The sequence below is a fragment of the Lepidochelys olivacea genome, assembly GCF_965140295.1.
Source record: "Lepidochelys olivacea isolate rLepOli2 genome assembly, chromosome: 3".
NCBI lineage: Eukaryota > Metazoa > Chordata > Testudines > Cheloniidae > Lepidochelys > Lepidochelys olivacea.
The window spans coordinates 51,952,901-51,970,091 of NC_140413.1; the positions used below are offsets into that span (position 1 = coordinate 51,952,901).

General features: G+C 38.6%; 1 protein-coding gene across 1 annotated transcript in view; it reads right to left on the minus strand.

Moving 5' to 3' along the window:
- Positions 1-17,191, minus strand: part of EYS (eyes shut homolog) — a 1,492,075-nt gene that overhangs the window by 896,009 nt on the left and 578,875 nt on the right. The gene's annotated exons all lie outside the window — the stretch shown is intronic.

Genomic DNA, 17,191 nt, shown 5'->3' on the forward strand with positions numbered 1-17,191 from the left:
TTTTTTCTCAAAACTGGAGATAAAAAAGATATTGACCCCATGTGAGGGAAAAGGGATTTGATAGGTACCTAACTGGAGAGAAAGATAAAGAGACAGTATTCATGCTATTATAACAGTGTATAAATGCACCTCCTGCTTGCTTGATTTTATACAGAAATCTTCAGAGGGCTCATGTAGTTTTCATTCCCTTCAAGTTTAATTGGTTCAAAGCTTTCTGCATTGGTGCTTTCCTCATTTTCTAGGATTTATTTTCTGTTCTCTATACAGTTCTGCTCCCATAATCCCCCACTCATTCATTCTACAATAGCAACAACCAAAAGGCACAATTCTGTATACTCAATTATATGATACAGGGGGAAAAATGTTTATGAGCACAAATAGATAATATGATATTTGCTTGTTCTACTGTATATTTCTTCCTTCATCTTCCCTTTGAGGCATTGAGTTCAGGCAATCACACATTCAGTAAGACAGCAAGCTATATGTCAGCTTAACTTTTAGCTCCAGTTCGGCTGCAATGCACACATTACTGTTTTAGGGGGAGGAAACATATTTTTATGCTCTGAAAAGCTGCTTTTTGGTTTTAAGCATATTGGCAGAAATGTCATATGAACAAATTATTCAAACTCTTAAGGTGCATCAAAAGTTTAGGAGAGAAATCCAAAACTTAAAATGTATAAGACTGTGAAAGACTTTATGGCTCAGTGCAGTGATAATGTGATACAGAGCCTAGATCATTAATCTAAATGCAATTTAATCCTGATCTTGAGGCATGATCCTGAGAGAGACGTTAACTTATCTGCTTGTGTAAAACATTCAGGATTTGGCCCCAACCTGCTAGCGACTAAAAATCATTCATTTGATGGCTGGTGACTGATCTATTTGAAATGTATTAGTTGTCTCCTTCTAACTGGTAAGTATCTACATCACTAAAAGGAAACACCATTGTAAATGGCAGAAAGAATCAAGATTGAATAGGCACAGACACTGAACTATGCTAACCTAGCAACTGTCTCTTCAGATAAAGGATGAGGCACAACTGTGACAGAGGAATTGAGCTTTGTCACCCTGACACAGATCATATGACTCAGGTGAGGAAATACAGTTTGATTCCTCCATCTCCCCCTCATAGTAATCTTATTTTAGATACTAAGCGGAGTCTATAAATATACTAGAAATTATGAAAATAAATGGAAGATCATTTTAAAAAAATCCTTCTGGGTGCTTCTTGTACTTGTTGTTTGCAATGTTACCTGTTATAAAGACTATTAGGAACAATATCTTAATGTGTTCAATGTTTTCTTTTCAATAGAATCTTAAAAATAATAAAAAAATCCCAAAACCATCATTTTAGAAAAAGAATACAAGTACCATAAACATGAACAGGCCACAACAGTGCATTTTTAATACAAAATGCTGCTTACCAGGGATTCAAAGTCTATTGAACAAGTCCCTTGAGGGCATACTTTATTTAAAAAAAAAACACAAAAAACCCCAAGACTATGTCTGTGTTTGCTTTTTGAGCCTGTTTTATACTTACAGAGAAATAAGATAAAAAGACATTTATACATATTATAATTTCCAGGGTTGTGATTTTCTGTGATGGGTTCATTGGACCAATAAAAAAATGAAAAATTCCAAGCCTTGCACTTATTCATTGAAGTGGAAAGTTATTAGTGTAATAAAGGTGTCACTCTGAAGCGCTGGTAACAGCTTGGACTTTATTTCCTGCCCCAGAGACTTAACCTGGGTCATGCTTTCAAAAGTCAATATTCAATTCATGTGAATGGATCAGTATCCAGAGACTGCACAGTTGAATGTTACATGACAGAAAAAGAGATTAGGAAGCCATGACTGAACTGGAAATTATACATACTGACATATATTGAATATACCCAAAAGAAGAATGAGATGTGCAGGTGAAGAAACAAAGCTTCTGGAAAAAATATGGACATAAAGAAAATTTAGGGAGAAAAACTTTCATTTGGTGGTAACTGTCCAAGCCTACTTAGCTGATTTTGAATATTGATAATCCAAATATGGAGCTTGGTAGAGAACATAGCATGTCATCAGGATATAATATGATTAGGTGATTCTAATAATTTTTATATCATAGATAGCTATTTCTAGAGCATTATTCAAGCATTTGTTTTGACAATGGTTGGTGGCTTAATGTACACAACAAATCTTAACTGCGGGATCAGTCAAGATATGGACAAGTATCTCGGCTGTAGTTTTGAATTCTAGGATTTTCAACAAGAAAAGGATTACTTGTGGCACCTTAGAGACTAACAAATTTATTTGAGCATAAGCTTTCGTGAGCTACAGCTCACTTATGAAAGCTGTAGCTCACGAAAGCTTATGCTCAAATAAATTTGTTAGTCTCTAAGGTGCCACAAATACTCTTTTTTTTTGTTGCTGATTGTCATAAATATAAAGGGAAGGGTAAACCCCTTTGAAATCCCTCCTGGCCAGGGGAAAGCTCCTCTCACCTGTAAAGGGTTAAGAAGCTAAAGGTAACCTCGCTGGCACCTGACCAAAATGACCAATGAGGAGACAAGATACTTTCAAAAGCTGGGAGGAGGGAGAGTAACAAAGGGTCTGTCTGTAGTCTTGGCCGGGGACAGAACAGGAATGGAGTCTTAGAACTTTTAGTAAGTAATCTAGCTAGGTATGTGTTAGATTATGATTTCTTTAAATGGCTGAGAAAAAAATTGTGCTGAATAGAATAACTATTTCTGTCTGTGTATCTTTTTTGTAACTTAAGGTTTTGCCTAGAGGGGTTCTCTATGTTTTTGAATCTAATTACCCTGTAAGATATATACCATCCTGATTTTACAGGGGGGATTTCTTTATTTCTATTTACTTCTATTTTTTATTAAAAGTCTTCTTGTAAAACACTGAATGCTTTTTCATTGTTCTCAGATCCAAGGGTTTGGGTCTGTGGTCACCTATGCAAATTGGTGAGGCTTTTTATCCAACATTTCCCAGGAAAGGGGGAGTGCAAGTGTTGGGAGGATTGTTCATTGTTCTTAAGATCCAAGGGTCTGGGTCTGTAGTCACCTAGGCAAATTGGTGAGGCTTTTTACCAAACCTTGTCCAGGAAGTGGGGTGCAAGGTTTTGGGAAGTATTTTGGGGGGAAGGACGCGTCCAAACAGCTCTTCCCCAGTAACCAGTATTAGTTTGGTGGTGGTAGCGGCCATTCCAAGGATAACGGGGGTAATATTTGTTACCTTGGGGAAGTTTTGACCTAAGCTGGTAAAGATAAGCTTAGGAGGTTTTTCATGCAGGTCCCCACATCTGTACCCTAGAGTTCAGAGTGGGGGAGGAACCTTGACACTGATACAGACTAACATGGCTGCTACTCTGAAACCAGGATTTTCAAAGGAGCCCAAAGGATTTACGTACCCAAATCTCTTTAAAGGATAATGGGAGTTGGTCTTCTAACTCCTGAAGGTACCTTTGAAAATGCAAAGCTGAGGAAATAACTCACAAAACTCTTCAAAAAGAAAGGTAGAAGTTTTTCTCCTTCTCACATTCATACATAATATATAAGCCAGGGGTTCTCAAACTGGGGGTCAGAACCCTTCAGGGGGTCATGAGGTTATTACTTGGGGGGTCACAAGCTGTCAGCCTCCACCCCAACCCCGCTTTGCCTCCAACATTTATAACGGTGTTAAATATATTTAAGTGTTTTTAATTTATAAGGAGGGGGTCACATTCAGAGACTTGCAATGTGAAAAGGATCACCAGTAAAAAAAGTTTGAGAACCACTGATATAAGCTGACTTTTGCACAAGCCAATCACTGATTCGGATCCACCTTTACAAACCTTCAGCGTTAACTGAGTTTTTTAGGGCCTGAGGAAATTTTTCAAGTTTTATACAGGCAGGAAAGGGGAGTTAAAGAAGAAGAATGAGATATTTGACAGAAAAGTGCCACAACTATAGGTCATATAAACAGAAGGTAAAGAGCAACAGTAAGTACTTATAACACCAATTAACATCAGTATTTTACAATGTGCAACAAGATGTCTAACACGCTATACGAATGTTAGAACCACAAGATGAAGCAGATTTCCCTTTTATAGTTCTCTTACAAACTACAATTCATCAAGCCACTCTGTGATAACCAACATTTTCAAAAATAGCTTTCTCCTCATAACTTGATATTTCAGCTAAAAACTAACTAACTAACTAAATAATAAAAAAAAAATCAATTGGTATCCAAGAGTCAGTTATGTCTTCATCTGTCTTTGTTACCTACTAGATAGACAAGGTGGGTGAGGGAATATCTTTTAATGGACCAGCTTCTGTTAGTGACAGAGACAAGTTCTGAGCTGATACAGAGCTCCTCTTCAGGTCAGCTATGTGTAAGATTGAAAGCTTGTTTCTTTCACCAAAAAGATGTTGACCAATAAAAGATATCACCATATCCACCTTATCTCTTTAATATCCTGGGACCAACATGGCTACATCAAAACTTTGATACCTACTGTAATACATTCATACTTTCTACTCAGGCTGTCTTACTGAATTATTTCAATAAGCACACCTATGAAGACTGCCCCTTCTGGATATGGAAGGAGCAAACCTAATGGACATACATGAAAATACAAAAAGTGATATTTAGAATTATAAAATATTAGGGTTGGAAGAGACCTCAGGTGGTCATCTAGTCCAATCCCCTGCTCAAAGTAGGACCAACACCAACTAAATCATCCCAGCCAGGGCTTTGTCAAGCCAGACCTTAAAAACCTCAAAGGAAGGAGATTCCACCACCTCCTTAGGTAACCCATTCCAGGGCTTCACTACCCTCCTAGTGAAATAGTGTTTCCTAATATTCAGCCTAGACCTCCCCCACTGCAACTTGAGACCATTGCTTCTTGTTCTGTCATCTGCCACCACTGAGAACAGCCTGGCTCCATCCTCTTTGGAACCCCCCTTCAGGTAGTTGAAGGCTGATATCAAATCCCCCCTCACTCTTCTGCAGACTAAATAACCCCAGTTCCCTCAGCCTCTCCTCATAAGTCATGTGCCCCAGCCCCCTAATCATTTTTGTTGGCCTCCACTGGACTCTCTCCAATTTGTCCACACCCCTTCTGTAGCGGGGGGACCAAAACTGGACACAATATTCCAGGTGTGGCCTCACCAGTGCCGAATAGAGGGGAATAATCACTTCCCTTGATCTGCTGGCAATGCTCCTACTAATACAGCCCAATATGTTGTTGGTCTTCTTGGCAACAAGGGCACACTGCTGACTCATAGCCAGCTTTTGTCCACTGTAATCCCCAGGTCCTTTTCTGCAGAACTGCTGCTTAGCCAGTCGGTCCCCAGCCTGTAGCGGTGCTTGGTTTTCTTCCTTCCTAAATGCAGGACTCTGCACTTGTCCTTGTTGAATTTCATCAGATTTCTTTTGGGCCAATCCTCCAATTTGTCTAGTTCACTCTGGATCCTACTCCTACCCTCCAGCATATCTACCTTTCCCCCCATTTTAGTGTCATCTGAGAACTTGCTGAGGGGGCAATTAATCCCATCATCCAGATCATTAATAAAGATGTTGAACAAAACTGGCCCCAGGACCAATCCCTGAGGCACTCCGCTTGATACCAGCTGCCAGCTAGACATTGAGCCGTTGATCACTACCCGTTGACCCTGACAATCTAGCCAGCTTTCTATCCACCTTATAGTGGAAGAAAATATAATAATTTCAGATTTTGTACTTGCCTGTTTTCATACTCATGGGGGGAAAGCATTGTTTTACAGAGATCTCTAGTAGTTCATTATTTGGAATAGCAGTCTAGATAAACTTTTCTATCATAGTTTTATTGATCTAACAAAATAGAACAATTTTAATCTCAGCTGAAAACAAGAAGACTATAAACTAAATTTCAATTAACTAGTAGTGAAGAAGATTGTTGATTTTTTAATCATGTACATTGATTTCACATTTATATATTCCAGAGAAACAATTTCTGAAGTACAGTAATGTGTATATTTTTGAAAAGCACAGTTATGCTCTTCTATTTTTTTTTCCAGTTTTAGACTTTAACTGGAAAATCAAAAGTCCAATACTGGTACAATATGCCTCACAAAAAACATGTTCATTTTTTTCTTTATCATTTTTTTATAAAAAGCCTTTTTTCCACATCAGTATAAAGACAACCCTTCCTTATGCTAATAGTCTTGTGGAATTAGCATAAGAATTAGCATAATATAAAACTATTCTATATAGTTTTATATTCTGCCTTCATCTCCTTTGTATCTGAACGTCTTCTGCTAGTACGTCAATTAATGAGAGAAAAATCTTGTAACATGGGTTAATTTTCTCTCTCATTCTCTACCCATGGAGGAAATTTGTTCTTTAGTATAATGTTTCGTATTGGTACTATTTTTCTTTAAATATGTGCATACTACTATGTGTTTATGTTAAAGAAGGCAAGGACAAAAAAAGTGCACCTTGCACTTGAAAAAGAAGTTGAAAAGGCTTGTGAGAGTCTTTAAATATTGTAGGAGTTCATTCCAAAGTTTCAGACAATCCATGGAGTAGAGTTGTCCATCAGAGATTTCATCCTAGGGTTTTATATGATCTTTTAAATATCCTGGGTGCAGACCATTGGATGCCTGCAATATAAAAACCAGAGACCTTGAACTTGATTCTGTGGAAAGCCTGTGTACAAAGTGGAGGGCAGGTTTGATGTGATCACTGTAGCACATAGTGCTAATAAGATTCCTAAGGGCTGAGGGCTTCAAGCCCAAATATTGCATTCCCTCAGGGTATTATAGCCCAGTCAGAATGTGAGAAAGGCATCTATCGCTGAGGACAGGTTGAGACAAAGACTGCTAGGCAACTGGAGATGGTCAAAAGCATTACTCCAGATGTGTCACGTGAGAGCTTAATGTCAGCATGGATTTCAGGAGGACTCCAAAATTATGTACTAAATTGACATACCGTGGATATGTAGCTTAAATCAAACCAACAGATGACATTGTGGCTCCAAACTCCTTAATTCATTTTTCTCTTCCCACCAGCATCATCTTTCTCTTGCTTAGGCTGAGCTTCAATCAGGTATTCTTCATCTGTGAGCTGATCTTATCCAAGGACCGAGACATCTTGAAGATAATAGTGTAGTCGTACATGGCAAAGGATAAGTACAGCTGGATGTCATCTGCATACTACTGGAACATGACCATCAGTTATCTCAGAGGTTTCATGTAGATGTGGAATAGGACCAGAAATAGAACTGATATTTGTGGAACTATTCAGGTGAGAGGTTTGTTGGTGGAGGGACATGTCCAAAGAGTAATGGCAAACTTCTCCTCCACCACCAGACAGCTCACCTGTGGACTTTTCCCTGTAGTCCTCCCTGCAGACATCTATCACCAATCTCAAGTGGAACTGCAGTATCTCACAGTCAGCAGCATTAAATGTTGCAGAGAAGTCCAGAGAATAGATGTCTGTCCTCTATCAACAGAAAGAGATCATCCATCAGTGCCACTAAATCTGTTTCTGTCCCATATCCTGGCTTGAAAACAGATTGCAATGTTATACAATGGGACTTCTTGAAAAGTAAAGCAATAGTGTGAAGTAAGGGTAACAGAATGTGGCCCTAAGGAGAAGTGGTATATGATATAATGGTCTCTATCTGTCCACCCCATTTTAAGCTTATGGGTGCTAGGAATTGTCAGAAACATCAATAATAATGTGAAGATTTTGTTTATTTCTGTTGTAAATGTTTTATTTTTTTTCTTTCATCTGATTGAGCAATAACTTCTTTGTCAGTAATTTAAGCAAAACAGGCTAGAATCTTTTTTAAGCTCAAAAAGGTATTTTGCTATAAATTAACTGAGATATCAGACTTCACTGTCATTCAAATTAACACAGTTCATTTGATATATGTAGAATAGCTAAAAGTTGCTTGGTTAAAGATGCATGCAACTTCTGAAACTGATTAAGTCTATGCTGTTTTAAAAATGTAACATCTGCATTTTTATTAATAACCTTTTGTGAAAGGAAAAACAATATGTATTTTACAGTGAAGAGAACGGTGATCTACATCCTGTCCCTTTATGTGGAACTTCTTATTACCCATTCTCCATGGTTCAATAGAATATACTGTTAGTAGAAATTCCCATAATTCTATTCTAAATTTTGCTTCTTTGTGCATATCCTAGGCATTGTCCAAGCATGAAACATCTAATCTGTGGCAAACAATGATGGATGGTTTTCCATTAATTTATAATGAGACATTTTTAAAGTGCCTGTTCTGTTTTTTGTTTTTTATTCTTCTCTCTCTCTCTCTTTCTCTCTCTCTCTCTCTCTCTCTCTTTATTGGGGGAGTTGTTTGTTTAAACTTCATGTTTTACTAGGATTTTCTGGAAAAAAGTCAATGTTCTTTAAGAAAAAAACTATTAAATGAAGGGCAAAAGAACAAACAAAATTGATTCTATGATGATTCATCTGCAACAGACATGTATTATAAAAGGATTTGGATTAGAAATAAATAGATCACAAAGTCTCTCTCGCATACTTTTTCTACCATCCTCTCTTTTTTCACCCACCTTATTTCTCTGTCTATTCTAGTTTTAAATTTTAACCCATAGGAGGTCTAACTGAGACCAACAGGTCCAAATACTACTCAAAATTGCAACTGTGAAGAAGGGGGTGGGGGGAAGGACAGTACTTGATTTCAGCACAATTCAGATGCAATATCATCAAGAAATGCCCACTGAAATTCTAGCAGGTAGGAAATATAGCTGATTACTTGTTTCAAATTGTTGTTCTTACTTCTAGATGCACATGTCAAAACAGGAAAGTGGTGACAATGAAAAGGGCATGTCCAACCAAAGAAATCCTAGCCATGTGTCTTCACTGACATAGGAGAGATGAGCTCTTTCCTCTGGCTCTTCTCTTCATCCACTCCCAGAAACCTACGATTTCATCATCAACTTCCAGCTATTCTGCTCCCTTGCACATCTTCATCTGCTCTCTTTCTTCCGATACCTTTCCTTCTAACCTGCCTCTTGAAAAATGATGATATATCTCCAACCTTGGGGGGAAAAGAAACCTTTGTTGACCTAATCTGTTTCTCCAAACACCAATCCCAGACTCCCTTCATTCTATCACCTCAGTTCCTTGGGTAAGTAGTAAGGTAGTTTAGTTTAAGCTCTCATTTTCCTTTCTTATAGTTTTCTCTGACATATTCCAGTCCAGATATTGTCCAGCAAGAGTCAACAACTCTTCTTTCCAACGTAAATCTATTTTATTCCCATTCTTTTACATTTTTTTCCTCTGGCTTTCATACAGCATATTCCTTCTTCTCCTCCCTGAGTTTCCATGACTCTGGATCTTTCCTATTCTTTTACACCTCAGATTGCTCAGTGTTTCTTTTTCATGATTAGCTTTTTGACCCCTTGACCTTCTGTCTCTGTCCCAAAGTCCTCTCCTTTTCTCAGACTAAGATCTCTCTAGCTTGTGTCACCAGTTACAACTACTGCTTCAGTGCTGATGGCTGACAGATCTCTTCTTTCACCCCAGCCTCCAAACCACTTTCCATTCACAAATCTTTACTTGTCTCCATCATTCCCACCTATATATTGCAACATGACCTTGAAATCACTGGGTCAGATACTTGGCCCAGAGAAAGTAAGAGACACAAAGGGGGCATAAAACAAGTATAAAAGGGTATCTGGGTATTCACGTATAGTAGCAAAGCTTCAACTCACTCAATCAACTCCTCTCCATGTAGGGAGCAGAATGGGATTGGGGTTACATTGCTATATGTTTCAGCAATCCTGCTTTGGAAGAACAGTGTCTTACGGATTGTTCCAGACCATGTAATTTAGAGCAGACTGGGATTATTCTAGCATACTTATGATGATGCTCTCCGGTATCCAAGCTCTTAGGATCAGGAGAGATGAAAGGAGAGCTCATAACTAATTTTACTTCCTGTGCCCAACTCAGCTTTGCGAAGAGAAATTAAGATAATTATATTTATATTTAAGATTAAATTTATCTTCCTATGGTGGCTGGGAATAATTTCTGAGGGAGGATTATACATTCACATAGATACACCTCAAAGCAAAAAGAAAAGGATCTATGATTCTATGATAACTGAAATCATGGTAATGTAAAGAACCAATAAGGAAGTGGCAGAAATCTGATTAGGTTAATTGTTAGTATTAATGTTAATTAGTGTTAGAATACATTATAAAAGGAGGTTTCAGAATAGCAGCCGTGTTAGTCTGTATTCGCAAAAAGAAAAGGAGTACTAGTGGCACCTTAGAGACTAACAAATTTATTTGAGCATAAGCTTTCGTGAGCTGTATGAAAGCTTATTCTCAAATAAATTGGTTAGTCTCTAAGGTGCCACAAGTCCTCCCTTTCTTTTTGCGGATACAGACTAACACGGCTGCTACTCTGAAACCTCAAATCAAGTTGCTCTCAGAAGTTATCCCTATCAACCATGTATGTTGGCCATGTAAAAGAAAACTTTTCCAGTGTGAATAAGGTACCTTGACTTGCAAAAAGTCCATACCGTGTCTTGTTTGTTTAATTGTTGTGTTTTACTAAATAACTATGTTTGTGTAAAGACGTCACAGTGCTTTCAGACAACTGTTGAGTGAATGACAAAATGTGCTCTAGAATCATCAAAATGTTAGTGACTGTTTAGTACACATCATTGAGATGGGAAGGGGAGATGCACTTCGCCTAGAGGAGCTGGTGGTACATACTGAAATATGACAGGTAGCAGAGCATGTATTTCCAGTGACATGCAAGAGAATGTGAAGTACTGCAAAATAAAAACAAAACAATGCTTCTTGTAGCCATGGTCTACACTGGGGGAGGGGGAAATCGATCTAAGTTATGCAACTTCAGCTATGTGACTAACGTAGCTGAAGTCGACGTACTTAGATTAACTCACCGTGGTGTCTTCTCTGTGGTAAATCGACTGCTGCCACTCTCCCATTGACTCTGCCTGCACCTCTCATGGTGCTGGAGTACAGGAGTCGACAGGAGAGCACTTGGGGATCGATTTATCGCGTCTAGACTACATGAGATAAATCAATCCCTGCTGGATCGATCGCTGCCCACCAATCTGGTGGATAGTGAAGACATACCCTTAGTGTAACTTTGGAAATCTCCTTCCTAACCACATAAGTGTTTTGAAGACAGACCAAGAACAAAACTTGCACAGGACTGTGTACTAATATAAAAACAGGCAAACTTCACTAAATAAGCAGCAAATCAAAAGTAAAGGCCAGTCAGAGGCACAACAGCCAAATCATAAAACGGTCCCGGTGACAGCTCTGCAGCAGCCAGAGGAAGAGCTGGCCAAGGAGCACAAAAGAAGTGCCAGCAAAAAAGCCAGATGCTGTTGGCAAAAAAAGTGTTCCACAGTTTGATTTCTGGGACCAATAAGTGCCCTGTAGATGCCTTTCTACAGCTAAAGCTGTGGACTGCTTGTGGGGAAGACAAAATGGGTAGAAGAAAGGCAAAAGTATAAAGCAATGCCAGTAGCAACAGAAGGCAGTCTGAACTCAGCATTCAAATTACATCCATACCCCAATTTATTTTTAAATACCATGATGCTATGAAAAATCCAGTTGTTTGAAAATAAGCATATCTTAGGCATGCAACTTATGACCATAAATATGTACTCTTAGAATAAGAGAAATGTACGGTGAATCTTTATATAACACCCACCCACACCCACGTCATATATATATATATAAATACAAGGAGGCAGCTAAGCATATGTTTAGCGAAGGAAATGATCTGAACAGTTCTTCCAGAAGAGGAGGAAAACCATTGTTTGCAAACTTGTTGTGAAAACATTACAATTAAGGCCATAATAACAAGACAGGACAAGAAGGTCTTACAGATTTTGTGAACTCTTCTCATCAGAAGAAATGATTCTGTCAATTTGAAATCATTGTCTATTAGTCTCAGGTTTTTTGTGAAAAAACTACAGGAGTTCAATATGGGAAGGGCAGAAAACTTTGTTTGACAGAGCTGTGATTGAAATGATGATGTATTCATACTTTGAGAGGGAAAGTTCCTCCTATGTGGGTTCCAGGTACGTTTAGATTAATTAATAATTTCTCTCTCATGGTTCTGGTGTGTCAATTAATGATTTTATTGATCTTAGTTGTCTTTGATGTCTTACGCTTCGTTGGATCAGGCTGATATCTTTCAATAGTGTTGTAAGAATGCCAATATATAATAAGGTTTTAGGCTATTCATGGTGCAACCTAGCAGTTGTAATAGTTGTAGTAATTATGAGTAGGGCGGAAGAAAAATGAAATTGTGAATATAATTGTATGCGTAAGTGCCATGCACTCATGTTATTTTAACAGTTTCTCAACATTGATTAGAATTGGGAATGAAAAATAGTAGTAACAATGCTAGTTTATTTGGATGATTATTTCTGTAATCCTAAGAATAAAGGGCATGATTCAACAACGTACCTAAGCATGAGTGCGCCTTTAACCACATGAGGTGTCCAACTGAAGTAATGCATGTGCTTAAACAGTATGCTGAATCAAGGCTTTAAGAACTTGTAGGCAATTATTCCACCATTTTCTCCAAGGAAGTTTACAGATTTGGGGCCTAATTAGAAAGAAAACATAGCCCAACAATTCTAATATTTTGCTTGGAGAACAATTATAGATCCTTAAATAAAATTTGTAAGGCTGTCAGCCATGTTTAAGAAAATTATATGAATAAATAACACTTAGCATGTATACAGCAAAACAGATTTAGTTTAGGCAGTATGCCTTTAGCAGATCTAGGGTAATATTTTCAGAGAACCTATGGACCCTAAGACCCACTTTGAAAGGTGATTTAGGCACTTAGGTACCTAAATCACATTGAAAGTCAATGAGGCTCCTAATTCACTGAGGTAATTTTGAAAAATGTACCTGTAATGTATTAATGAGGATACATGTATACCTCTGCTGTCCGCTGCACAGAATGTCTGACCTGGCCAAGTGTGTATCATGAGCCCTAATGCTGCTGCAAACAAAGGGCTTCTGTAGACTAACCCACCAGATTGGTGGGCAGCGATCGATCCAGCGGGGTCAATTTATCATGTCTAGTATAAATGTGATAAATCGACGGCTGAGCACTCTCCTGTTGACTCTGGTACTCCACCAGAATGAGAAGCGCAAGTAGAGTAGACAGGAGAGTGTCAACTGAAGTGAAGACACGGTGGTAAGTAGATCTAAGTATGTCGACTTCAGCTATGCTATTCATGTAGCTGAAGTTGAGTATCTAAGATTGACCCCACACAGTAGTGTAGAGAAGCCCAAAGGATTTCATAATTCAACCCAAGAGATAGGGACCAGTGATTTTGGCTACAGTTCCATTCCAGTTTACAACCATGAAGTTTGGGAAAGACTGCAGTACATTGAGGACCATGAAGTATGTATCTGTCACAAATTGGTACATGACTAATGGATTCAAACTCTGACAAAGGGCAAGTATTGTCCAACTTAAGATTAATATCGACTGTGTACACATACTACTTCCCTCTACTGGGCCGATCACCAAAAATTGCTAAACTGTATTGGCCAGTGACTTGAGGGTGGCATAACAATATACACTTGAAAAGATGTAACAGTCCACAGAGCAGAGATCAGCTGAACACCTAAAGAGTTGGCCAGTGTGTTGCATGTTCCTGGGAAATCCAAATTAGCTGGGTATTTGGATGGCAATTTACCAGTATTCACAGAAAATATTAGATGTCGTATTTTCACTCACATGGTTCCCTCTACTAAGCAGCATTGAGGGGAGCACATGGGGATTTGTCAGAAAAGGGACTGAGAGGGTGTCTGGAGGGAATAAATGACTATGTAGTACCATAGCTAACAATCCCACTACCGGAAGAGCAAACAACATCATGATATGGGAGTGCTTGGAACAGAAGAGAGGAATTGAGAGCTGTGAATATCCCTTTTATTAGGCAATCTCAAGGTTTCAGCTGTTGTTCTTTTGAAGCCCAGTCCCATGCCATTCCTTCCACACAGCTAGGTGTACCACCTCACCTGGGAGATGGAGCAGTGCATTATTTTGCAACAGATGAAGACATTTGTCACACTAAGCACCCCTATATTTACACCCTACACACTATTGTAATAATCTTTGTACAAAATATGCCTTGTGGGGAACCATTTGAAAGCTAATAACTCATTGATCTTTAGTATTCTTGAATGATGTATGCATGTGATTGATATTAACAGTTATGAATATATACTGGAATTATCATTAAAATGTGTCCAAGCCAGACATTTCAGGAGGAGCTGTTGAACAAGTCTATTCTAAACAAGGAAAAATGTGTTTTCCTCAATTTACATATAAGCAGTAAACAGACCCCTCAAGCTAACAAGGGGTGGAAGCAAACCCCACACTAACAAGTGGAAGAGAAGACAACATGGCATCTACACCCAGCAGGAGAGAGAAGCTTGGTCTGGGTTTTACTTTTCAGAAGAATCCATTTCAAAGGTTTATTGATCTATAAATACAGGGGCAAGGGGGTGTCCTCAACCTCAAGAGATAAGCAATTGATTCAACTGATTGTACACAATATTACTGTATTATGAGAGTGTACAGAGTGAGGACTTTTCAGAAAGCTAATGACATACTGGTGATTAATATAATTGTGAAACATATGTATGTACACTATGTAAGGAATTATGGATACTCACTGATATTAGGCTGTACAGTCTGCCCAGACAGGCGAGAATGTCACAGTTATCTGCCTGTCTACTATGTAAATTAAGTCTGGTAGTATCAGAAACAATGGAAGCTCCATTAACACAGAAATCACAGAGGGGGATGGGAAGTCCAAAGGATGGGAAGAAGAAAATGAGGTAACCCTGCATCTGGAAACAAGTTCATTGAACTTTGGAAGATATAAGCAGGATAGAAGTCATTTTTGCATCCATCACTAGAAAGACACAAGAGGCCAGAGCTCTTGCAAGTTGAGAAAGATGGTTTCTTAAACCAAGGGAGTTTAAAGTCTCTGGAATTGAATATGGGTGAGAAACTTGCTTAGGTAATAATCTTTCACCTAAGATGACAAGGGAAGCTATCACCCTGTTCTTTTGTGGAAGGACCTGATTGATAGAAAAATCAGCCAAGGTTGTGAACAATGACTGGTGAGAGAAACCATCTGGACCAAAGCTTGTATCTTGGTAGATTAAGTTTTAGACTTCTAGAAACACACTTTTTTTTTACTCTTAACTCTTTCTATCTTCATTTCTTATACTTGAATACTTGTACATTTTGTTAATAAAATGTATTTAACTTTTACCATAAATCAACTCAGCTCTGTGTTTAAAAGCAAGGGTATATTTACCTCAAATTAAGTTAATAAATTGTGATGTGTTTGTGTGTCTTTTGAGGAAAACGCAACCATATTATTTCTCTGAACTGCCCAGGAGAGAGATGGGCATTGCAGAGCACATGGTTTTGGGAAAATTCAGGACTAGGCATGTATTGGGGTCACCCTGCAAATAGTAACCAAGGCTGATGGAAGCCAGAGTGGGGCTGTAGACAGACTGTTGCAGTCTGAGCTGCTGACCCAGCACAAAGGCACTCATGTTGTGACCTGCATGCTGGTAGGTGGGTTGCGAGAGTCCCAGACTGGAAGCTACAACAGCAAAGCATCATGAGGTACCCAAGGTTACAGGACAGGCAGTGACAGAACTCCTGACTGGCCTGAATTGCACCCCAGAATGTGACAACATTTTCACTTTATTTTTCCCTATTAGAAAGCTTTTTGTGGCCAGAGGAACCCAAAGGCCTTTATTAGGATATGATGTTATTTGGGTAGAATACTGTGAGGTATTTCAGAAAAGATGGTACAGTTGGAATCAGTGACAAATAGTATTTGCAATTTTCAAGGATCCATCTGGCTGTAAAAGCCTGGAAGCATAATTTAGAGTTTATGATCTACTGAGGATTAGAATGAAGGACTTAGTAGTAGAAACAACAAATAAATGTCAGGCTTTTTGAAATTATCCTTTGTCATCTCCTGAAATTGGGGTGGGATGGAGTAAAAAACAAACAAACATTTTCCTTGGTCCATAAACTGAACAGCTCTTTTTGTATAGGAAATTAAAAATAACCCCAGAGGATTCAAGTTTATTAATTTAGTAAACTTCCTTATTTTAAAATGCTCAACTATTAATATGTATTTTATAAAAGTGTATGTGCTCGGGGAATTTGTAATCAAGTAGCTGATGAACTTTTGCACTGTCAGCAGCAATGACATGTCAATAGCAATGGAATCAGAAAAATGAGAGGCTTCACTCCAAGAATATTTGCGGATCATTTCATATTTACAGTGAAAGGCTTGGTACAAACCTTAATTATCCTAAGTATATAGAAAGATTATCAGAGAGGTTTTTAACAAAAGTGCAACCTTTCTTGGTGATGGTTTGAATTGCTGCCTCTCAGGTGAGTGCCCTACCCACTGGGCTATGAGAGATTCTAATGCAGGGAGTTCCTCAATCTCTCCTGCTGAACCTGATGCATTGTAGACACATAAAGAGTCATTGGTGCCAGTGAGAGAGCAAGAGAGGACACAGGCATGAAAATGATGCTATAGCTTAGTGGTTAGAGCAGTCACGCAGGATCTAGTCTCCCTGCTCCAATGACTCTAATTATTTATCATCCTTCTACACACACACACACACACACACACACACAGGTTTTCTGTGACCTCACCTGAGGGGTTAGATCCAGTAGACTTGTTCAGACGGTGCCTACAGGATGAGGCCCTGCATGCAATTTAGGCAGCCAAACACCCATCTTCCCCTGATTTATGAATCTCTCTGGCATTTAGGTGGGAGATAGATATCCGATAACTAGAGGTATGCTCAGAGGCAAAAATATAGGTAGCTAGTAGACTTTTACTGCAATAACTTAGGCGGTGAGTTTAGGTGCCTACAGTTTTCAGCAGGAGTTTGTGCATTGTAGTGGTCCAACACTGGGATTTAGTTGCCTAATGCAGTGACTTGGGTGCCTATATCCTTTTGTACACCCACACCTATGTGTGTGAACTGTGATGTTTGTTTAATATTTTAAACTCCTTCTGTCTATCTTTCTATTTTATGCAATGTGCCATGCACATTGTCAGTGTACAACAAATAATAAAATTGTACATCACAATTCTCTTATGTTG